This window comes from Pleurodeles waltl, chromosome 6 (assembly GCF_031143425.1).
Source record: "Pleurodeles waltl isolate 20211129_DDA chromosome 6, aPleWal1.hap1.20221129, whole genome shotgun sequence".
NCBI classification, from domain to species: Eukaryota; Metazoa; Chordata; class Amphibia; order Caudata; family Salamandridae; genus Pleurodeles; species Pleurodeles waltl.
In genome coordinates, this window is record NC_090445.1 from 1,605,608,872 (window position 1) to 1,605,633,946 (window position 25,075).

The 25,075-nt window shown below is 46.8% G+C and overlaps 1 long non-coding RNA gene across 1 annotated transcript; it reads right to left on the reverse strand.

Moving 5' to 3' along the window:
- Positions 1 to 9,544: 9,544 nt before the first annotated feature.
- Positions 9,545 to 23,796, reverse strand: LOC138301227 (uncharacterized). The gene is made up of 3 exons (XR_011205065.1): positions 23,710 to 23,796; positions 19,054 to 19,139; positions 9,545 to 10,378 (listed from the first exon to the last, which is right to left on the reverse strand). It is a non-coding gene; the product is annotated as an uncharacterized lncRNA (long non-coding RNA).
- Positions 23,797 to 25,075: the final 1,279 nt, after the last annotated feature.

Genomic DNA, 25,075 nt, shown 5'->3' on the forward strand with positions numbered 1-25,075 from the left:
CATTGAATGGCTAAGACAAGACAAATGCCAACTTATTTTAAGAACTGCCATTTAAAATCCAACCTCACCATAAGTTAGGATTTTAAATTGTGATTTCAGAGACAACAAACATAAACTGGTTATCCCTTCCCATTTGGATATTACACCGATAAAACGTAATAAGGCAACTTAAATGTTATTCAATGACAGAGGTAGGCATTGCAGTAATGAAAAACAGGTTAAGGGTTTTTCACAACTAGGACAAATAAGAATTAGAAGTACAAGTCCTACTGTTAGAAATGGGGTCTTTGGTTGGCAGTCAGGGTAAAGGAGAATCACCCTCAGCTAACCTCGCTCACCTACTTGGTAGCTTGGCACGAGTAGTAGGCTTAACTTCAGAGTGCTAGGTGTAAAGTATTTGTACCAACACACACAGTAACTTAATGAAAAGACTACAAAATGACACAACACAGGTTTAGAAACATAGAAAATATCTATCTAAACAAAACAAGACCAAAACAACAAAAATCCACAATATACAAGTCAGGTTATCAATTAAAAACAAAAAAAAAGTCTTCAGGTAATTTTAAACACAACGCTAACGCTGTTAGCGTGGAAATGTACCCGGGTGCGTCAAAAATAACCCTGCACGGGTGAGTGTGCATCAAAAAGGGCTTGAGATGCATCAATATCACTCACGAGCGAGACCGTGCGTCGGTTCTCCTTCAGTCGAGTCGGCGTGTCTCCGCAGGACAGCGATGTGTCAATTCGAACCGTACTCTCGGGTCCGGGCAGGCCTTGCGTTGTTTTTGCACGCCCAGCGATGTCTGCGTCAGAAATCCTGCCACACGATGATCCGAAAACCACACAGAGTGGGTTGCAATCTCACCAGTCTCCGCCAGCGATGTCATTTCTCCAGCTGCGGGTGTCGATCTTCCGATCGCGTTGCAGGCGAGCCTCGATTTTCAGCCACGAAGCCGGTGGCACGTCGACTTGTCAGCCGCAGATCGGAGTCGTGTCGATCTTTTCCTCACACAGCGGTCGGTGCGTGGATCTCTCACTCTTAGGCTGCCAGCTTCTCCTTTCAGGGTCCCAGGAACTGGATGGGCACCACTTGGCAGAGTAGGAGTTTCAGCAGAGGCTCCAGGTGCTGGCAGAGAGAAGTCTTTGCTATCCCTGAGACTTCAAACAACAGGAGGCAAGTTCTAAATCAAGCCCTTGGAGAGTTCTTCACAAGAAGGAAGGCAACACAAAGTCCAGTCTTTGTCCCCTAGCACAGGCAGAAGCAGCAACTGCAGGAGGGCTCCACAAAGCACAGTCACAGGCAGGGCAGCTCTTCTTCCTCAGTTCTTCAGCTCTTCTCCAGGCAGAGGTTCCTCTTGGTTTCCAGAAGTGTTCTAAAGTCTGTGGTTTTGGGTGCCCTTCTTATACCCATTTTGCCCTTAGAAGTAGGTTTACTTCAAAGAAAAGTCTCTCTTGTTTGTGAAATCCTGCCTTGCCCAGGGCAGGCCCAAGACACACATCAGGGGGTTGGAGACCCATTGTGTGAGGGCAGGCACAGCCCTTCCAGGTGTGAGTGACCACTCCTCCCCTCTCTACGAGCACAGATGGCTCATCAGGAAATGCAGACTACACCCCAGCTCCCTTTGTGTCACTGTCTAGTGAGATTTGCAACCAGCCCAACTGTCAAACTGACCCAGACAGGGAATCCACAAACCGGCAGAGTCACAGAAATGGTTTAAGCAAGAAAATGCTCACTTTCTAAAAGTGGCATTTTCAAACACACAATCTTAAAATCAACTCTACTAAAAGATGTATTTCTAAATTGTGAGGTCAGACTCCCTAACTCCACATGTCTGTCCGCTCCAAAAGGGAATCTACACTTTAAACATATTTAAAGGTAGCCCCATGTTAACCTATGAGAGGGACAGGCCTTGCAACAGTGAAAATGAATTTAGCAGTATTTCACTGTCAGGACATATGAAACACATTACTATATGTCCTACCTTAACCATACACTGCACCCTGCCCTTGGGGCTACCTAGGGCCTGCCTTAGGGGTGTCTTACATGTAAGAAAAGGGAAGGTTTACGCCTGGCAAGTGGGTACACTTGCCAAGTCGAATTTACAGTTTAAAACTGCACACACAGACACTGCAGTGGCAGGCCTGAGCCATGTTTGCAGAGCTACTAATGTGGGTGGCACAACCAGTGCTGCAGGCCCAGTAGTAGCATTTGATTTACAGGCCCTGGGCACCTCTAGTGCACTTTACTAGGGACTTACTAGTAAATTAAATATGCCAATCATGGATGAACCAATTACAAACGTGTTTCGTATAGGAGCACTTGCACTTTAGCACTGGTTAGCAGTGGTAAAGTGCCCAGAGTAACAAAAACAGCAAAAACAGAGTCCAGCACACATCAACAACCTGGGAAACAGAGGCAAAACGTTAAGGGAGACCACACCAAGGATGAAAAGTCTAACACCTGCTTTTAAAATACATTGCACTGTGCCCTCTGGGTTGTCCAGGGCCTAGCGTAGGGGTGATTTATATGTATTAAAAAGAAAGGTTTGGGCCTGGCAAAAGGTTTATGGGTCAGAAGTCAGACCAGGGGTCTCAGCTGCAGGCAAGCTCATGGGATCATGAACACACAGGATGACTGTAGGACCAGACAAACACAAACCCACTTAATATTCAGAGTTAGTTTCAAAACAAAAGTGACATCTGCTGTGACCCTTGTGACAATGCCCTATTTCTCTCAGGACTCAAAGATAGACCCTGGCTGGAGCCAGTTTCCAGGCCAACATGCCTGCCTGGCAATCCTAGATCCCTCTTCTTCGAAAGAAAGACCGCAGCACACAGAATCTAGAAATATGCTCCAATGAGCTCTAGATGCGGGGTGGGATGCAGTCCCATAGGACTTCATGAGATTTATGGGCAAACTAATGGCAAGCAAAGAGGTGGCACACTGTACTCTTATCCACCTTGGTCTTGGACTCCACCAGAAAATAGATCCTCCAGTCATCTAGATAAGAGTCATGAAGGATTTGTCATGTGTGTCAGAGCTTTTGTATACTAATAATACATGTTACGTGCAAAACAGACCTTGTACATGCAGAAATGACTGCATTTAACAGACTAAGGGCCTGATTTAGAACTCAACGGACGGGTTAGTCTGCCATAACAGTGACGGATATCCCGTCCCCCGAAATCTAAATCCCATTATATGCTCTGAAATTTATATTTTGGCAGAGGGTATATCTGTCACTGTTGTGACTGAGTAACCCGTCTGCCGAGTTCTAAATCAGACCCCAACGTTTTGAATGATTTGCATGCTCAATTGCCATGTTTCCTGCTTAAAAACTCCATGTTTTATATCATGCTTTGAACTAACAGGAGAGAGACCGAAAACTTTCCACTTCTCTGGTGCACGGATTCTAATTGAAAAATAAAGATGCAGCGAAAGGGCACCTTGGAGATGTCTGCCTTGGAATGAAGAGGGAGGTAGCATAAGCTTCAGTAGCTGCTATAAGCTTCCGCAGGAAAGCATGAGCTAACTATGCATGACCCCCTCCTTGCTCCCTAAGACACTATTTGCATAAAGGTATAGAAGGTACCAGTGCAGGGTTGAGTTAAACATGTGGACTAGTTTCTTAGGATAAATGATGATGGGCTGATTTTCAACTGCTAGTCTGATGCCAATCTAGAGATGTGTGATAAGATATGATTGGGACATCATTAGCCATTGCCTTGATTTGCATATTATCTCCGAGTTATTTATAATGATTGTTATCATTTTGATATACTTATTATGTAGCCAATTACTGTGTAATAAATAACCATTTAACTGTGAAATAACAACCCTTGTTTGCACATTGATTTAGAGTACCGGGGGAGGCACCAGTTCATTATCTCCTGAAGACAAAAGGTTTTCTGACAGTTTTTTTTACTCCAATCACTCTCCTATTTATCAGGACATAACTAACTAAAGGAACAGTGAAGACACCTGCCAGTTTTCCTTTTCTAAGAAAAGGGGACTTTATCTTCCGGGGCTTAGTTGATCTACCAGGTGTGACCCCAATAATACCGGAGTGAAGACGGGATGATGTCCAACATGTGGCCTGGCCCTGGAAACCCTAAAACAAGTTGCAAAAACAAAGCTAAAGACTTTCAGTATTATTTTACGATCTTCCTCAGTTTTAGGAAAGACATCCACCTTGTCGATCTGAGCTGTTGACTGCTTAGAAGTTTTAAAAAACTGCCCAAATTGCTACTACCAGTTCCTGAGTATTTATGAGTAACGGCAAGAGAATTTGAGTATACAGAACTAGACAAGAGTCACACTGAGACAGACGATTCTCACGCACAATCAGTATTCTGCCAGCATGACACACGCTGAGGGTTGCTAAAGCACCCACTAGTCCTGGAAGTACTCCATCAATTGCCAGCATCACCCCAAAGCCAGCCGAAAGCCTTCACAGGTATTCAAAGGCTTGGCGGACTACAGGTGCAGGCTTGAGGGAGGCATTCTCTATTTGCCGATCGCATGATACTACTACATCACATACTTCACTCAAGTGATGGGCTATGTCGGTGAAGGTTGGACAAGCTCCTACCAGGCAGGTACTGACTCATCAGGCCTGTTACCATTTCTGACCTGGTTTTGCCACTGTCTGTTTAAAATTATTTGCTCGAAAGCCCTCCCTGATGGTTGCACAGACTGTGTGTAGGTTTGCAAGATCAGTATTTTAATGTCTCTGCCGGTACACAAAATAGGAAAATCATCTATTAGTACCTCTTTCAGAGGGCCAGAGTGCAAACAAGGGTTACTAGGCTCAACCGTGGGGGTTGTAGCCTTTTACTCCTAAATTCCCGGCACTTGACTTACTGTGGAACCTGAGCAACTGGGCCAAGTACCCCTTTAGCATTTGACTCTCAGGGTTATTGTGGTCCTTGTGAGGGCAGGGTTGTAGTGTTTCTTAGGCAGGTCCCTGTGTCCCACTTCCTCCTCCCTCTTATGACAGTGGTTATTCCGTTTCACTATAAGCAACATCCAGGGTAACTCCAGTCAGAGTCTCAAGAGTCCACCTCGACTCTATATTAAAATCAAAAGTGTTCCAGCGCAGAAGCGCTTTCTAGCAGGCAAATTCCCCCACCCCCGGCCTGGCCCTAAATCAGTCTTATTCACACCAGCAGGATCAGAGCAACCGGAGTTCCGGTGCATGCCACTTCTGCAGGCACTGGATTGGTGGTGGCTCATTCAGGTGAGTTTGTTGCACACGAACTGTGTGAGCTGTGTTCGGTAGTCCTCGAGGTCCTCACACATGGTTGTGCAACTGCAGAGACTGAATGTTCTTTGTGGCTCCTCCTGACCGGGGAAGTCTTTGTTCCAATCCATGGTTAGGGGGGAAGTAGCATGAAGAGCCCGATGCTACTTTTTTGCCTCAGTGCAGGTGCGATGGTGTCCTCACAGCGGCCTCACACGTCTGGCAACGATCCAGATCAGGTTACACTTCTTGCTGGTCCCCTGTGACTGCCTCTGACATACGGCGTCGTTATATATGAACTGCACATATGCTCTGACCCGATCTGCAAAGCAGATTCCTTTGTGGCGGCCCCTCCTGACATACGGGGTCACCGACTCACCACCACTCAAGAGCTACAGCCATCTCTGCATGCCAGTCTTCTAAAGGTGGCCACTCCTGGCATATAGGTTTGCCGGCTCCTCACTGCACATGGGCCCCGGACTGTCCGGCACAGCGATGGTCACTGTTTACTTTGCTGCACTCCCTCCTAGCATATGGGATCACTTTTCCTCACTGCACACAAGCAATGACCCATTCGGCACACTGAAGTTCACGGCTCATTTCACATGGGCCTCCTCTGACATATAAGGTTTGCCGCCTTTGTCCTGCACAAGGGCAACGACCTGTTCAGTGCAGAAGTGGTCTCCTTGCATCTTTCTAAGGGAGTTCATACGCCAGGATTACCAAATGGACTTAACTCCCTCCAACCCTTTCCTCTTTGTCACAGGGCACCCTGGTCTTGGCAAGCAGGCAGGCGCAGGTGCTCTAGGCTCCAGGGTAGGTTATCTTGGATTCCCTGGGTGATGGCCCTTCACCTAGTGGGGAGACTAGCAGGCTTTGACCGCCCAGTCCTAGTCACAGACAGAAGTCATGCAGAGCTTCTCCTCCTCCCACAGTCGCCTTTCACCACCACTATGAGGTTAGCACTTTGGGTTCCCTTTCCACTCCAGTAAGACTGCATCTGTGAGACAGGCCTAACTCATGGCATACATGGATGATCCGTGATTGCTCATAACAACAAAAATCAGCATTAGAGATCCAGCCATCAGAACACTTGGAGCACTCAATGCAGGGGTGCACATCGATTACCATGAGGGGGGCTCTTCAGTCCCAACATCACCTAAAGCTGAATTATTTCCCCCTTATCAGTACATGCTTTAAACAGTAAATGTAAGAAAAACAAACGTTAAAATGTGTTCTACATCGGCCTCAATGACCCATGATAGATATTTAAAGAAAACAAATATAGAAAGGCCATGTTAAAAAATCAATACAACAGGGGTCTCCAAACTTTCAAGCAGTGAGGACTACTTCTGATCTAGGAAACCCATCTTGTGCTACTGCATTATTATAGCCTTAGAACCCGCCGTAGCGGGCTCTACCGGCTATTAAAGGCCCGCTCCCCGCGTTAAATGCCCGAGCCGAAGGCAAGGGCATTTAACAAGGGAGAGGGACTTTAATAGCCGGTAGAGCCCGCTACGGCGGGTTCTAAGGCTATTAGAACATTCTGCCACACAGGGCAGAATGTTCTATCAAAAAAAAAAAAATTTCACGGAGCCCGAGGGGATTTAAATCCCCTCGGGCTCCGTGAGGCTTTGTTCACAGCTGTTGCTGTGAACAAAGCGAACATTGGAATGTTGGCGCTGCGGGCTTTTACCGGCCTGTAAAAGCCCGCAGCACTCCATTGTCTTCAATGGACATGCCAACATTCCAATGTTCTAATTATGTATTAGATAACAGCGAAACATGGGCACACCACTTAAACACTGCCCCTAAAACACCAAATCCTACTATAGACAGAACTCACCAATAATGGCAAAGGGGCTGTATTGGGAAATGTGTATTTGTGTGGTCCCAAAGGGCCAACTATGTCGCTTTACTTTTCATTATGAGTAGTGTGTGAAAAAAAAGAACCAATAAGGGAAGAAAGAAGGAAAGAAAAGATGAAGGAAGGGCAGAGGGGTGGAAAGTTGAGACGTAGGCAGAGTAAAATAAAGATGGAAGATGAAGAAGGGATTAAGAAAGAAGAGGAAAAAGGAGAGAATAAATGGAAAAAGAAATAAAAGAAGGAAGGTGACAAAAAAGTAACAAAGAAACAAAAGAAAGGAAAAGGGAATAAAGGAAACAATTACTGATGAAAACAGCATGAGAGAAGACAAGAAGAGAAAGAAAAATGCAGAGAAGGGGAAAGAAAGGAAGACTAAAGAGGAGCAGAAGAGAAAGAGATTAAAGAAGGAACAAAGGTGAAATAGAGACAAACGAGGGAAGAAACACAAAGAAAAAAGAAAACGAGCGAGCGTAAGAGCTAGAGAGAGAAAGAACCAGAAAGCAACTATGTAAAACAGAAAGAGAAAGAAAAGCTAGGAAGAGAATGAAAGAAGGAGAAAATGAAGGAGGGAAAAAAGTGAAAATGAAGGAGGAGGAAAAAGAAAGACAATAGACAGTGAAAGAAGAAAAAAGAAAGGTTAAAAGAGAGGAAAAGGACAAAAGAAAGAGAAAAATAAATATTGAAAAAAAAAGAAAGAGAAAAAGAAAGAGAAACAGTTAAAGGAAGAAAGAGGAAGAAAAAAGAAAGATTTAAATGTATTGCATTTCTCCTCCAAATACATTAATGCAGTGCACTTTAAGGAACTAAGGGCCAGATGTACCAAAAAAGCAATTTGCGACTTGCAAATTGCGAGTCCCTGCGACTCGCAATTTGCAAGTCGCAAATTGCTATGCAGTACGGTGTCTCAGACACCGACTGCAACTCGCAATGGGGTCGCAAAGACCCACCTCATGAATATTCATGAGGTGGGTCGCAAATTGCGGCCCAATTGCGAGTATAGGCACTCGCTAACATGGAGGCCTGCTGACGTCAGCAGACCTCCATGTTAGCGACCTGCTTTTAAATAAAGCAGTTTTTTTTTTTTGAAGTGTAGCCCGTTTTCCTTAAGGGAAAACGAGCTGCACTTAAAAAAAAAACGAAACCTTTAGTTTCGGTTTTTTTTCAGGGCAGGGAGTGGTCCCTTGGACCACTCCCTGCCTGAAAAAATATTTTGGGCTCCAGTCACAAACTGGAAGGGGTCCCATGGGGACCCCTTCCAATTTGCGATTGGGTTACCATCCACTTGAAGTGGATGGTAACTGCGATGCCATTATGCGGTCGCAAATGGTATTGCATCCCAATGCGACTCGCAAATAGGAAGGGAACACCCCTTCCTATTTGCGAGTCTGAAATGCATTTTGCGAGTTGGTAACGACTCGCAAAATGCATTTCTGCATTGGGATACGCGTTTTGCGACTCGCAAACGGCAAATTTTGCCGTTTGCGAGTCGCAAAACGTTTGCTACATCTGGCCCTAAACTTCTCATGGATTCAATATTTTTCAAATTAAAAGTTTCTTTACGATGTACTCCTATGGAAGGCGTTTCTTTATTATTTATTTATTTAATGCTTCTTACCAAGCAGCAGTCCTTCATTGTCACCTTTGGGGACCTCAGGGCTGCAAATTCTAGAATATTCTGGCAGACAAGGAGCTTCTCCTAGACAGTCTGTGACCTACTGGTAGCTTGCAAGCGACCTGTTAGAGACTATTGGAATACAGACCGTTTCAAATAAAGTTCTACTTAAGAATTGTGCCTGGACCGTTGCAGAATCATAAAATGTGATTTTTTCTCTGGGAAAGGTGGCAAACCCAACCGTGCAGCTGATACAGAATCTGCTTAACCATTTAATTCAGAGACCCTGGGCAGGTGGGAATGGCTCTGCTTAATTCGAGGGCTTAAGGAACGGTCGTATTAGAGTAGGTCAGGGTTCCTGGTTGTACTGCAACATTCTAACATGCGGTTCAGGTACTGAGGACTTCCGAGGGAGACCTGTAGTGGGGGGCTTAACATCGTGTCACACTGATTCCTGCAATATCATGAATATGCAAATGAGTTCTATCACCTAAGAATTTTGAAACCTTGGGATCTCTCATAGATGTGTGTTTGATGGAGAGCTTTGCTTCATGCAAATTCTGCCTCAAATTAGGGGGCCCATTTGGCGCTCTCTAATAAATCTTTAGTACTGACAGAGGTAAATCATGAAAATTAAATACATTTAAATACCAGGAAGCACATTAGGCTCCCGTAGGAAGACAGGGAGTGGTTAAGTTTCAAACCATGAAGGTTTGTGAAAAGATTAGCAAAGTTACAAGTCCAAATAATCCCATTAATTTTTATTCACTAATCACTACATGAACGCATTAGGCAATGTATAATTCGAAGCAGTTACAAAGTTGTCTCAAAAAAAGGAAAGCTAATCAAATCAGTTTTCACAATCACATAAAGGGAACACTCTACTCTGCAAAATGGGGGAAAGGCTGTGCTTATAAGTCACGAAACAGGTATTTTATCTAAGTCAGGCAAAGAAGCTAACAGAGACTCTTCTAAATTGTCATATATATTGCATTAGTTTAAATCTCACAATTTTTACATCTGATTCACCTACACACGATTCCGATATAACAGACTAATCAGAGTTAAGGGACAAGTAGATAACCAAGCTCATTATTTTCTCAAGTTCCTACACAACAAGGCTACTCTAAGTGCCCTTCAAATTTACAGTTACTGCTACATAATGGGAAACACACTGGACCAAGCTGTACTCTGCAGATGCATTTGACAGCTTGTTAGCACATTCTGCAAGTGCTGCATAAAGACAACATTCCATGTGAGAATGGGCAATCTAAAATTTTCTAGCATACGCAACAAGAATTTTCAATTCTATTAAGGACACGCTTATCTCTATCCTTACTGCAACACACAGTAGCCAATAAAAACAATAAAACAGAAAAAACGACATTTCCTATAAATATAAAGCCTCGTAATGACCCTCCAATCAGGCTCCACTATCTCATATAAGGCACAGAGCACGCAAAGTCTGTTCTCTTTCTTTGCATGTCCAGGGCAAGAGAACCTGAAAACAAACCCATCTTCATGAAACAGAGTCCAACAACGACATCTTCCTGAATCATGAACCTGGAAAACATTGCACAACGGTGCAGGAACGAATCAACCTCCTCCAACGCATAGAAGACTGTTCTAACATCCATCGGGTCGGTTTCTCCGCTATAAAGAAGAAGAGTAAAGTGGTAACCTCTTAACATATCATACCATATAATCAATACAGGGTGGGACAATATACATTCTGAATTAAGATAAAGGTAATGATTGTCATATTAATCAAATACTCCCGGGCGGGATAATCCTCGCCTCCGTGTCCTTAATAGAATTGAAAATTCTTGTCATATAAGCTAGAAAATGTTAGCTTCTATGTCAGGATCGGAGGCTTCGGATTATGCTAGTTTAAAGCTGAGTGATCACACCAGAAGCAACATCAACAATTGGCTTATGATAGAACAATTTAAACGTAGAATCCGATGACCAGTCAGCTGCTGTCATTATATCTTCCAATCTAGATCCTGAATTGAAAGCTTTAGAAGCCATAGCTCCACGAACAGAATGAGCTCCAAAAATAGAGCCATCGATTCCTGCTTCTTGCAACAACCATCTGACCCATCTTGCGAGAGTCGCTGAGGAAACTGGGCCAAAAGGTTTCTGCAAGGAAATTAATAATTGCCCATTTACATTTCTTTGCAATTCTCTAGTAACATCGTTATAAACGTTTAGACAATTTACCACACATAGGGCCTCATTACAACATTGGCGGGCGGAGTTGTAATCACTGTGCGGCCGCCAATGCGACCGCACTCCCGCGGTGCCCATTTTGACATCCCCGCTGGGCCGGCGGGGATGTGGGCCGCAACATGGGAGCCGGCTCAAAATGGAGCCGGCGGTGTTGCGGCCGTGCGACGGGTGCAGTTGCACCCGTCGCGCTTATCACTGTCTGTAGAGCAGACAGTGAAAAGCCGCATGGGCCTGGCGGATTACAACTGCCGGGCCATTGTGGCGGAAAACCGCCGTACCCGGCGGTGCGACCGCGGCGCTTCCGCTGCGGTCGTAATGTCCCTGGACGCACCGCCAGCCTGTTGGCGGTGCTTCTGTCATTTCAGCCCTGGCGGTCCCGTACCGCCAGGGTTGAAATGACCCCCATAGTTTAGAATTATCTCTGAGAGCTGGGTAGCTGATACATTTAGAATTTGATTTCGTACGTTTAGAGATGCGAAAAGATACTCCCGCAAAAACTCTATCTGTAATGTCCAAGGCTTTAACATCAGAAACTCTTCTGCATGAAATTAAACTAAGTAGCATAGTCAATTTTGCTGACGACTGTTTTCTTAAAAGACCGTCATTGGCCAGCCAAGCCACCAAGAATTTTAGTATAATGTTGACATCCCAAAGAGATTAATATTTTGGAAGAGGAGGACGAAGCATACGAACGCTGTGCAATAATTTACAAATTAACGGGTGTTCACCCACAGGTTTACCCTCTATGTGAGGATGTTTAGCCGAAATGGCGGACCTAAAATTATTCACCATCCTGTATGCTAGTCCTTGAGCTGCAATATGAGACAACAAATTTGCTATCATTTGCACTGAGGCCCCCAAGGGATCCACACTCCTTTGACTGCACCAATCCAACTATCTCCTCCATGCAGAGGCATATCGTTTATGCGTACTAGGTGCCAAGGATTGGGAAAGGAAGAATCTAGTGTCTTCTGAAAATTCAGAAACCTGAGAGGGTCCCCCGAGATCCTCCAGGCCATGAGTAATAATTGCTCCTCCAGAATCAGAGGATGTGGATTCCCCATGGGATCCAGCAACAGGTCCCTAGAAGGGAAGATTTGAATTGGAGCAGCACAACATAAGGTCAGCGCCACCGGAAACCATGATTGTGCCTTCCAACACGGGGTTACGAGAACCAATTCTGCTCTCTGACGAATTACTTTCGAGAGAACTCAGTGGATCATGGAGAATGGGGGGAAAGGCGTAGTGCACATCCCCTGTACAGTCCTGGAGAAAGGCATCTGAGTTGAGGGTATTCGGATCCGGTCTCCAACTGAAGAAAAGCAGGAGATGAGTATTCAGCCGGGAGGTAAACAGGTCTAGCTTGCACGGACCCCAGAAAAGATTCAGGAATTGAAATACTCGGGGATGAAGACGCCAATCGTTGGCATCCCTCAGATGCCTGGAATTCCAGTCCGCTACTATATTCACCTTTCCTGGAATATATTCTGCTGAAACAGAAATCTGATGGGCTGGATTTTTGCATTTGGGCTACACAAAAATGCCAGAAGTCCTTGGCAATCTCTGCCAACATCCTGGACCGAGTTCCCACCAATTTGTTGATGTATCGAACTGCTGAGATATTGTCCATTTTCAGGAGAATGCAACGTTTCGATTTGGAGGGGGACAACGTCTTCACTGCAAAAGAACCCGTCAGAAGTTCTAAGCAATTGATGTGTATTTGAAGCTCCTCTGGGGACCAACGACCCCCCGTCTCTATCTGGCCACACCTGGCACCCCAGCCCCATCTGCTGGCATCTGATTCTATGACCACTTCTGGAACCGAGGCGAATATCGCCTTGCCATTTCAAGTGCCCATATGATTCAGTCACCATTGAGCTCCGTCCAGGCTTCTTGAGACAGGACAATCATTTAGGAATACGTCAGACCCCTGCGAAGGAGAAGAATCTTTAACCTTTGAAGGGCACGATAATGTAGGGGTCCCGGAAATATGGCTTGAATAGATGAAGCTAGGAGGCCCACCAGACAGGCAAGTACCCTGAAGGAAATCGAATGAGCAGACCAAGCTTTCTTCAACTCTTTCATTATAGCAAGTCTTTTGGTTAATGGCAGTTTCAACAGAGTTGAGATGAAATCTATCCTGAACCCTAAGAATTATATGTTCTGTACTGGTTGTAGCTGAGATTTTTCCACATTGATTATTAACCCTAGATCTTGAAGGAGCTGCATTGTCCATGAAAGATGGAGACAAGCCAAACGCTCCTCCTGGGCCAAAATGAGAATGTCGTCTAGGTAAAGTATCAAGCGAACCACTTTTTCTTGCAACCATTGCATCACCGGTTGCATCACCTTTGTGAAGCACCAAGGGGCCAAAGAAAGGCCGAAAGGAAGAGCGGAAAACTTGTAACATGGGTTTCCCCAAAGAAATTGGAGGAATCTGCGATGTGGGGCAAATATTGGAATGGTCAAATACGCATCCTTGAGATCCAGATGGACCATCCAATCTCCTTCCCGTAAGAGATCCCTGAGAAGATGGATACCTTCCATCTTGAAGTGTCGATAAACTATCCATGAATTGAAATGTCTCAGGTTGACAACTAAACGAGACCCCCCTCCCTTCTTCTAGACCGGAAAAATCATACTTATAAAACCTCTTGGGTGAGGATATGACTCGACAATCGCACCTTTTTGGAGAAGGGTCTCTAATTCCTGATCTATGAAAAGTATCTCTTGTTGGGAAAAACTGAGAAGAGGCGGAATCTCGGTTTGGAGGGGCTCTGAATAAAACTCTAGATGATAACCTGAAATTGTGACTAACACCCAAGTGTCTTGAGTTATCAAAAGCCAAGTTTGAACAAATAGACTCACTCTTCCCCCCAAAACAACATCCTTGTAAGATATTAGATTTACCTGTTTGAGAGACACTCTGGCCATAATATCCTCCTCTGTGTGGTCCTCTGGGGTTACAACCCCTGTAACCACGACTTCTGTTTGGGTAGAAGTTAGAATTGGATTGGTAATTGGATTCTCCATGGTTTCTCTGATAGGGACGAGAGGTCTGGGAAGAGAAATGGCCTGACGAACGACCTCTGAAACGTCCGGCCCTGTGAAAAAAGCCACTGTTAAACCCTTTTTTAATTGAAGTCTGGGCCTTGTCCAATGCTGAAAAGGTAACGACGGATTTGGCAAGGTCCTTGACGAACCTGTTGCCGAACAAAAGGCCCTGAGCAGCCGGTCCAGCATCAGCTGAAGCCAATTCTGCAAGTTTTGTGTCAATGCGTAATAAAAACAACTTCCAGCGTTTTGTAGACATTGAACAATTAGCATTGCCCAGCAGGCAAATGGCTCTTTGTGCCCATTCCAGCAAAGTGTTTGGGTCAATGGGTTCTTGCTATTCTTTGGCTTGGACTGCCAGATCCAGGATTTTGGTTAGAGGACCAGAGATATCCAGAAGTTTATCCTGGCATCCGCTCCAGGCCCTGCAAATACCCTTCTTCGGGTCTTTGGAGAATTTCTTAAGAAAAGTCATCATATGTGGGTCTAATTCGGGAGTCTCCGCTACCTTCCCCTCGAGAGCTGGACGAGGACACTAAGGGGGTCATTCTGAGCTTGACGGGCGGCGGGAGCCGCCCGCCAAGCGGGAACCGCCAGAATACCGCTGCGCGGTCAAAAGACCACCGCCGTTATTCTGAGTTTCCCGCTGGGCTGGCGGGCGACCGCCAGAAGGCCGCCCGCCAGCCCAGCGGGAAACCCCCTTCCATGAGGATGCCGGCTCCGAATGGAGCCGGCGGAGTGGAGGGGGTGCGACGGGTGCAGTTGCACCCGTCGCGATTTTCAGTGTCTGCTTGGCAGACACTGAAAATCTTGGTGGGGCCCTTTTAGGGGGCCCGTGCAGTGCCGATGCCAGTGGCATGGGCACTGCAGGGGCCCCCAGGGGCCCCGCGACACCCGTTACCGCCAGCCAGGTTCTGGCAGTCGAAACCGCCAGAGCCAGGTTGGCGGTAAGGGGGTCGGGAGGATTCCCCAGGGCAGCGGGAAACCGGCGGGACACCGCCGGTTTTCCGTTTCTGACCGCGGCTGTACCGCCGCGTTCAGAATGCCCATGGGAGCACCGCCAGCCTGTTGGCGGTGCTCCCGCGGTCGTTGGCCCTGGCGGTCCATGACCGCCAGGGTCAGAATGACCCCCTAAGTGTAGAGTACTTCGAATGCCTTTTTCAAAACTCTTCCTAAGTCTGGATTGTACATAAGCAACCACTTCCGGACACAGAGTCCATTCCGATGACTTGGATTGAATGATATTGTCCGGATCGAAAAGAAGGTTCTTAGTCGGAGGGGGAGAAAGGTCAGAATTTTCATGATGGCGTTTTTTGCATTTGTGCTTGCCCTTGCGCTTATCAGAAGAGGACTTATCCTTTGAATCAGACGGTGAAGAGGTGTCAGAGGAATTGCGCGCTGATTGCGTTGTTGGATCAGTTCCCTGATCGAAAAAGGCACCATATTCGTGACCATTTAACACCACGTTAATGGTGTGCTTACAGGGGTCCAAATCAGACCGGCCAGGCTCATTTATTTCGACCTCATTTGGGGTAGGGTTCCCCGAGCCTGCGCCAAAACGCCTGCAGCCAAAATTAAATATAGGTTGGGCAAAGGGGCGCAAGGCCTTCACTAAGGCCTTATTTTCAGAGTCTTGCACACGATAATCAAGAGCCTCAATCAGGCGTTCCTCCATGTGTTGGCCTTCAGTATATTCCCCATAATAATCATCCTGATGGGCCATGATGGCAGTATAAAGCAAGTATCAATTAGAGGTCCCAAATACAGTGCTGTAAAAAGTCAGCAAGGGGGGGAAGCCCTGGTGTCAAAAGGTCTAAACAGACCTTTGCCGGTTAAAAGAAGAGGAAATCAGTAGGAATTGGTAGCAATTAGGGGAGAGGGGGCCTGACACCTTATCCCATCGAGCAGAGCTCTCTCTGTATTGTTAAGCCAACAGGCGAAGGAAGAGGAGCGTGGAATCAGCAGGCTTCCAGCTCCAAATGCTGACGATCGTGCGCCTGCAAACTCGAAAGATTTGAGTTTTGCGCAAGCGCGATCGCAGCCACAGAAAGCGGACTGCTCTGCGGATGCCGCGCTTCCCCTGAGGCCCCCCACCGACTTTTTCCAAAGCGGTCTAAATGACCGTTTCCTTGGCAACGCGGCAATGCTGCTGAAAGGAAAATCAATAACGCGCTTGAAGGCAACTTGCAGCGCTTGATTAAAATACAAAGTAAAAACTCTAAAATACCAAAATACACAGTAGAAACAGAACAAGGCACTTATCTCTTGTTCAAAGCAGCAAAGAAAGAGGACGGACTTTGCGTGCTTTGTACCTTTTACGAGATAGTGGAGCCTGATTGGAGTGTCATTACGAGGCTTTCTGTTTATAGGAAATGTAGTTTTTTCTGTTTTATTGTTTTTATTGGCTGCTGTGTGTTGCAGTAAAGATAGAGATAAGCATAATCCGAAGCCTCCGGTCCTGACATAGAATCAAGGGCACGCCAAAATGGTATCTAGGAGGTCAGTTTCTCCTGCAATAAAGAACGGTATGATACAAAGGAAAACAGCAACCAGAAATTAGCCATTTTAAAGTACAGGCATACGTTTGCTGTAGTCAGTCTAAACGTGAACAATACACAAGCAATCCATGTTAGCATACATGCCAACGGGCACGACTTAGACGGGAGACTCACGAATTTTGAAGACAAACATGACTTTATTTTGGCTGTCTTCTGCCTGAAATTACCTCGTCTTCAATAGAAGCCAAAAGGGGAAATACATTGTTTCGACTTTTTTTTTTTTAATAAATCCCCCACTTCCTCTTCTGATACGTTGACATGTATGTGTTAGCGTTGATATGAATGTAAAACTCCTAATATGAAGAATATCTCTACAGTGTGTCATTTGCAGCTATTAGCATGATTAAATCAAAGTTTTTTGTTTTTTTACAAAAGCATTGTGTCCCTTTTGTGCTAAAGATCTTTCTTCATAGTCTAGCAAAAGTTAGCTTCTTTCACATGCACTTCCTACGCTGTACAAGCAACACAAAGGGCATCCAGCACTCAACAGATTTGAGGACAAATAAGAGAGAGATTTATGGATCAAGCTTAGAGGAATATAATTTCCCTATTAACCTGTTCTGTGCCTTGGACAAGGTGACCTCGTCCAAGGCTACAGTTCCTGTGTGCCTTGGACAAGGTCACCTCGACCAAGTCACAGGAACTTGGGGGAGCGCTAGCGCGCCCCCCCTGTGCACCCCACCCACCCCCCCAAGGCGGGGATAGAAGAGGAAGCCCTTCCCCTTCCCCTTCCACCCCCCCCTGTGACATCAGCGCACGAGCGCAGGCTGATTAGTCACAGGGTCCCCCCATTGAAAGAGAAATGCTCAGCATTTCTCTTTCAATCACGTGGTGGAGGCCGGAGAGGCTTCAAAGGGAAGGAAATGTATTTCCTTCCCTTTGAAGTCTCTCCCAGGGTTTCAAAAGCCAAGGGGGCAGAAACCACTAGGCACCGGATTTTTTTTTTTTTTGGTGCCAATGTCACGCAGGGGGAGCGACCCCGTAGGCAAGGGTCGCTCCCGGGGGGGTGGGGGTTGGGGGGTCAAATTTATTTTAGGCCATTTCTGACCCCCCCGGGGGCAGATCGGCCTATTATTAGGCCGATCTGCCCCCAGAGGAGGGGGCAGAAACCTCTAGGCGCCAGGGCAATTTTTTTTTGTGTGTTTTTTTTGTTTGTTTGTTTTTTTAGAGATGGGGAGCGACCCATTAGGCAAGGGTCGCTCCCCTGGGGGGCAAATTGTATTTAGACCATTTCTGCCCCCCTTGGGGGCAGATTGGCCGATTTTAGGTCAATCTGCCCCCAACGGGGCAGAAACCAATAGGCACCGGGGATTTATTTTTTGGCGCGAATGTCACGCAGGGGGAGCGACCCTGTAGGCAAGCGTCGCTCCCGGGGGGGGGGGGGGGGTGGGGGTTGGGGGGCAAATTTATTTTAGGCCATTTCTGCCCCCCCTGGGGCAGATCGGCCTATTATTAGGCCGATCTGCCCCCAGGGGGTGCAGAAACCTCTAGGCGCCAGGGCAAATTTTTTTTTTGTGTGTTTTTTTTTTGTTTGTTTTTTTAGAGATGGGGAGCGACCCATTAGGCAAGGGTCGCTCCCCTGGGAGGCAAATTGTATTTAGACCATTTCTGCCCCACTTGGGGGCAGATTGGCCGATTTTAGGTCAATCTGCCCCCAAGGAGGCAGAAACCACTAGGCACCAGGGATTTGTTTTTTTGGCGCCAATGTCACGCAGGGGGAGCAACCCTGTAGGCAAGGGTCGTTCCCGGGGGGGGGGGTGGCTGAGCTAGAGGCCAAAATCCAAAGGTAGGCACTTTGCAAAAAACACCTCTGTTTTCTGTGAAAAAATGTGTTGTGTCCACGTTGTGTTTTGGGCCATTTCCTTTTGTGGGCGCTAGGCCTACCCACAGAAGTGAGTGTAGACGGGTCACGGAGACCGCGTCTTCATTGCCCAGGATCCGCCATTCTTCGGCAGGTTTTCCCGAGACGGCGTTGCGTTCCCCTGGCAACGAGGGGACGCCGCGCCGTAACAGCTGCAGCGACTTCCGGGTTCGGGGCAGTGAAAAGAGGAAGGACAACGATCCCAAAGGAAGGAACAAGACGGAGAGAACGCCGACCGCGGGAGCAGCCATATCAACAGGAGAAACACAGGAGCCCAACGTCGGAAGAAGAGAAGAGACGCCGGAGATCGCGAAGGGAGAGACGCCGAGGACGCGAGAACCCCGCCACGACCCTGGAGGGTCGTGGCTTACGAAGGTACGGTCCCTCTTAGGGGCAGGAGGGTTACGGGGAAGCACGATCACTGGGAAAGGGCACCAGGGAGGCGGGAGGAAGGCCGGGGAGGGTTATTGAGATACAAGGGAAGGGGAAGAAAAGGAACCGAGACTGCACGGGCACTGGAACCCCAAACCCCACATCCAACACCCCCTCACGGACCCGCTCTGCTTGCTGCCCTTCCCTCTTTGAACACTATAAACAAAACCCGATCCCACAGAGGAACTTACCCGTTTCTTTCTTTTCCTTCATGCCCGGAATCTGAGGGAGACGTCCACATCTTCCACCGCCGGGACAGACTAGAGGGAGAGGAATCCTAAGGAAGAAAGAAACAAATTAAGAAAAGCTACAGAACCATAGACTTATCGAACCTATATACTCTGAACAAGTGAATATCCTGTGAATAGAAACAGAGAATAAAAACTTAAACCATAAAACCTATATACGACCTCTCTGACTCTGCTTGTTCCGCTCGCATATCAGCCCACCACAGTGGTGTCAGAAGTGGGATCGGAATCCCCTGGTGGGCTTACGAGCGAGAGACAACATGAGTGAATCTCCATCCCTTGAGGATATGATTAAGCAACTTGCAGAAGGACAAAGAAATTTGCAGTTGGTGTGGGAAGCACACCAAAGAGAGGCCAAGGAAGACCGGGAGGCCTTACAATCGGCCTTAAAAAGTCAGGCTACAATTTTAGCCAGCAACCAACTCGTGCATGAAACCGCATTACAAAAGTTAACTGATACAATAGCAGCCAGTAAAGTGCATCCAAACGTTCCTAGTTCGGTCCTACAAAAATACCAAGAGGGGGAGGACCTGGATTCGTTTTTTACTAACTTCGAGAGGGTGGCCACGTCTGCTCAATGGCCAGAGGACCGCTGGGGTCAGTATGTGGCACCCCTGCTTACTGGATTCCTACAAACAGCATACCAATCCGCCAATCCCGATGGTACGACCCCTTACAAAGACCTAAAAAAAAGTATCTTGGCGCGAGTAGGACACGATACGGAGTATTATCGAGTAAAATTTAGGAAAATAAAGTGGAGTACGAACGAAGACCCTCGCTCCTTTTACTTTCGGGTAAAGGACTTGGCTATAAAATGGTTGGGACCCATAGGGACAACCCGGGAGGATGTCATTAAGACAATTATTTTAGAACAGTATTTAGATTCTTTGCCTCCTAGTACCAAGAACTGGATCCGACAACATCCAAAGGTGAATTAAACCCTTATCTCCGAGACCATTTCCAAAACCACCCACCCCTACATCAAAGCCAGGTCCCAGGTATTTCACGGAAGAAACCCGGTTTCCTAAACCCCTAGAACATCACCCTATGCAGTCCCCACAATGTTTCCATTGTGGGGAGTGGGGCCATATTGCAAGAGTATGTCCTAAGAAAGGCGAAGGACCGGAACCTATGGAGATTGGGGTCACTCGGCGTAGAGTTCTCTGTACAGGGAAAGGGAATGAGAAATTTAAATACGCTGTTACCATAAATGGACGGGTCCTTTCTGCATTAATAGATTCAGGATGCAGCCAATCGGTAATTCGGAAAGATCTAGTCCCTTTTGATACTTCAGATACGGATCAGTGGGTCTCCATCTGCTGTATACATGGGGACAAAGGAAGCTACCCCCTTGCAGTTGTTAAAATTGAATGGGGCCCCTATCAGGATATGGTTCCACTAGGGGTTATGGATCGACTAATCAAGGACTGCATTATAGGAACTGATTATACTCAATTCTATGATCTGTTAGACCACATCCGCGGGCCTGTCATAAATCCCGAATGGTGGACCGAAGCCCCTTTTTCCAATACTACAATTGAAGAGACTCCCAGCCAGAAGAAACTCATGCGCAATGAGAAAAGACGTGAGAAGAACCGATATCAGGAAGCCCGAAAGATTACGGAAGATCCTAAGATAGTAGCAGAAATCAACAGCGGCCCCATCTCTTTTCGAAACAGCCAGAGAGAAGACCCTACCCTGTCCCACGCCTGGAGCTCGGCCAAAACGGAGATCACCAATGAGGTGGGTCCTTATTTTCTTGTCAAGAAAAACCTCCTATACCGAATAACTGTGACTGTTACGGGAGAAACCAAGCAACAACTAGTAGTCCCTGAACCATTTCGGGCCCAAGTACTGTTTTTAGCCCATAACCAACCCGGGGGAGGTCACTATGGCCGGGAAAAAACAGAAGAATATCTTATGCGTAAATTTTATTGGCCCGGAGTGTATGCTCAGATACGCAGATACTGTTCCCAATGTCCTAGATGCCAATTAACCGAACCAGGGATGCCCAGGAAAGCACCGCTATACCCTTTACCCATCATTGATACCCCCTTTAAACGGGTGGGGATGGACCTAGTCGGGCCCCTACTTCCGTCTTCTAAAGGACACACTTACATTTTAGTCATAGTCGACTATGCGACTAGATACCCTGATTGACTATATCCACCAACTCAAAAGCCAGTTACAGACCCTCTGGGAAGACGTCCATAGTCATTTAGTCACGGCTCAAGCACAACAAAAATCATACTATGACAGGGGGAGCAGAGTACGCTCTTTCCTCCCAAATGACCAGGTCCTCATCATGCGGCCTACATCAGATCATAAACTGATTGCTAAATGGCAAGGACCCTATAAGGTTATCAGAGCAGTCTCTCCTGTTACCTATCTATTAGAGATGAATGCCTGCCCGAGGAAAACACAAATTTACGATATAAATTTACTAAAACAATGGAGACCTTCAGAGGAGACGGAGGAACAACCGGCCACTGGTTGTTTTGTCTACTCCTTCCAAAAAAGGGAAATAGACCTTTGCCCCTTAAGAATAACACACCCAGAAGAGAAACCCACTATTAACAAAAAACTAGCCGAAACTGAAAAAACCCAATTATACGCACTAATCGAACAACATCCCCGATTCTTTTCAGAAACACCGGGAAAAACTTCCTTGATATATCACCACATTAAAACACCGGTAGGACACGTAGTACGTCTTCGTCCTTATCGCATTCCTGAAACTCGAAAACCCATAATTGAAGCCGAAGTAGAAAAATTTTTGGCACTAGGTGTCATCGAGCCCTCTACCAGTCCCTGGAATTCCCCTGTCGTATTGGTTCCTAAACCAGAAGGGTCGATTAGATTCTGTATTGACTTTCGCAAACTTAATGAGATCTCCCTGTTCGACACCTACCCTATCCCCAGAGTAGATGACATCCTAGAGAAACTAGGGAAAGCCCGCTACTTATCCACCCTTGATTTAACAAAGGGGTATTGGCAAATTCCCCTCCATCCCGATGCCAAAGAAAAAACAGCCTTCTCAACCACCTCCGGTCTCTATCAATTCACAGTCTTACCTTTTGGCCTTCACGGCGCTCCCGCAACTTTCCAGCGCCTGATGGATCGAATCTTAAAACCCTTCCAGACCTTTACCGCAGCCTACCTAGACGACATCATTATCTTTAGCGAAACATGGCAAGATCACTTGCTACATCTTCATACAATCTTTTCCGCCCTAACTGAGGCTGGTTTAACCGCCAACCCTAAGAAATGTTTACTAGGAAACACTGAAGTCTCATAACTGGGTTATGTCATAGGGAACAGCACTCTACAACCGCAGAAAAACAAAGTGGAGGCCATACTCCAAGCTTCGAAACCCAGAACGAAGAAAGATTTACGATCATTCCTAGGCTTAGTAGGATACTACCGTCGATTTATCCCCAGTTATTCGACCCTTGCAGCCCCTCTGACCGACCTTTTGACTAAACAAAGCCCCACGAAACTTGCCCCATTCACCGACACCCAACAGGGTAGTTTTGAACGATTAAAACGGTCCCTTACCATAGACCCAATACTAAAATGTCCCGATTTTTCAAAACGTTTTCACTTGTATACTGATGCTTCGGACGTCGGTCTCGGAGCGGTACTCACCCAACCAGATGAGGAGAGTTTCGACCACCCCGTGGTTTTTTTAAGTAGAAAACTATTTCCAAGAGAGACCCATTATCCGACTATCGAAAAAGAATGTCTCGCCATCAAGTGGGCAATTGACTCTTTGCAGTATTATCTATTGGGCAGGCCCTTCGTCCTCTTTACTGACCATGCCCCTCTTACCTGGCTTGCCACTCACAAAGACTCTAACGCTCGAATACTGAGATGGTTCCTAGAATTGCAACCATTTACGTTCCAGGTACGCCACATTCCTGGTTCCCAACAAGGTCCCGCCGACTACCTCTCCCGGTTTCCTCCTTCATCCTCCTCGGTCCTCGAACAGTCCTGATCATGGGAAGGGGACTGTAGACGGGACACGGAGACCGCGTCTTCATTGCCCAGGATCCGCCATTCTTCGGCAGGTTTTCCCGAGACGGCGTTGCGTTCTTCTGGCAACGAGGGGACGCCGCGCCGTAATAGCTGCAGCGACTTCCGGGTTCGGGGCAGTGAAAAGAGGAAGGACAACGATCCCAAAGGAAGGAACAAGACGGAGAGAACGCCGACCGCGGGAGCAGCCATATCAACAGCAGAGACGCAGGAGCCCAATGTCGGAAGAAGAGAAGAGACGCCGGAGATCGCGAAGGGAGAGACGCCGAGGACGCGAGAACCCCGCCACGACCCTGGAGGGTCGTGGCTTACGAAGGTACAGTCCCTCTTAGGGGCAGGAGGGTTACGGGGAAGCACGATCACTGGGAAAGGGCACCAGGGAGGCGGGAGGAAGGCCGAGGAGGGTTATTGAGATACAAGGGAAGGGGAAGAAAAAGAACCGAGAGTGCACGGGCACTGGAACCCCAAACCCCACATCCAACACCCCCTCACGGACCCGCCCTGCTTGCTGCCCTTCCCTCTTTGAACACTATAAACAAAACCCGATCCCACAGAGGAACTTACCCGTTTCTTTCTTTTCCTTCATGCCCGGAATCTGAGGGAGACGTCCACATCTTCCACCGCCGGGACGACTAGAGGGAGAGGAATCCTAGGGAAGAAAGAAACAAATTAAGAAAAGCTACAGAACCAGAGACTTATCGAACCTATATACTCTGAACAAGTGAATATCCTGTGAATAGAAACAGAGAATAAAAACTTAAAGCATAAAACCTATATACGACCTCTCTGACTCTGCTTGCTCCGCTCGCATATCAGCCCACCACAGTGAGGTACCATTTTTATCGAGAGACTTAGGGGAACGCTGGGTGGAAGGAAATTTGTGGCTCCTCTCAGATTCCAGAACGTTCTGTCACCGAAATGAGAGGAAAAAGTGTTTTTTGGGCCAAATTTTGATGTTTGAAAAGGATTCTGGGTAACAGAACCTGGTCAGAGCCCCGCAAGTCACCCCATCTTGGATTTCCCTGGGTTTCTAGTTTTAAAAAATGCACTGGTTTGCAAGGTTTCCCCAGGTGCCGGCTGAGCTACAGGCCAAAATCCACAGGTAGGCACTGTTTTCTATGAAAAAATTTGATGTGTCCACGTTGTGTTTTGGGCCATTTCCTTTTGTGGGCGCTAGTCCTACCCATACAAGTGAGGTATCATTTTTATCATGAGACTTGGGGGAACGCTGGGTGGAAGGAAACTTGTGGCTCCTCTCTGATTCCAGAACTTTCTGTCACCAAAATGTGAGGAAAATGTGTTTTTTTAGCCAAATTTTGAGGTTTGCAAAGGATTCTGGGTAACAAAACCTGGTCAGAGCCCCACAAGTCACCCCATCTTGGATTCCCCTAGGTCTCTAGTTTTCAAAAATGCACAGGTTTGGTAGGTTTCCATAGGTGCCGGCTGGGCTGGAGGCCAAAATCTACAGGTAGGCACTTTGCAAAAAACACCTCTGTTTTCTTTCTAAAAATGTGATGTGTCCACGTTGCGTTTTGGGGCATTTCCTGTCGCGGGCGCTAGGCCTAACCACACAAGTGAGGTATCATTTTTATTGGAAGACTTGGGGGAACGCTGGGTGGAAGGTAATTTGTGGCTCCTCTCTAATTCCAGAACTTTCTGTCACCAAAATGTGAGGAAAATGTGTTTTTTTAGCCAAATTTTGAGGTTTGCAAAGGATTCTGGGTAACAGAACCTGGTCAGAGCCCCACAAGTCACCCCATCTTGGATTCCCCTAGGTCTCTAGTTTTCCAAAATGCACAGGTGTGGTAGGTTTCCCTAGGTGCTGGCTGAGCTAGAGGCCAAAATCTACAGGTAGGCACTTTGCAAAAAACACCTCTGTTTTCTTTCAAAAAATGTGATGTGTCCACGTTGCGTTTTGGGGCATTTCCTG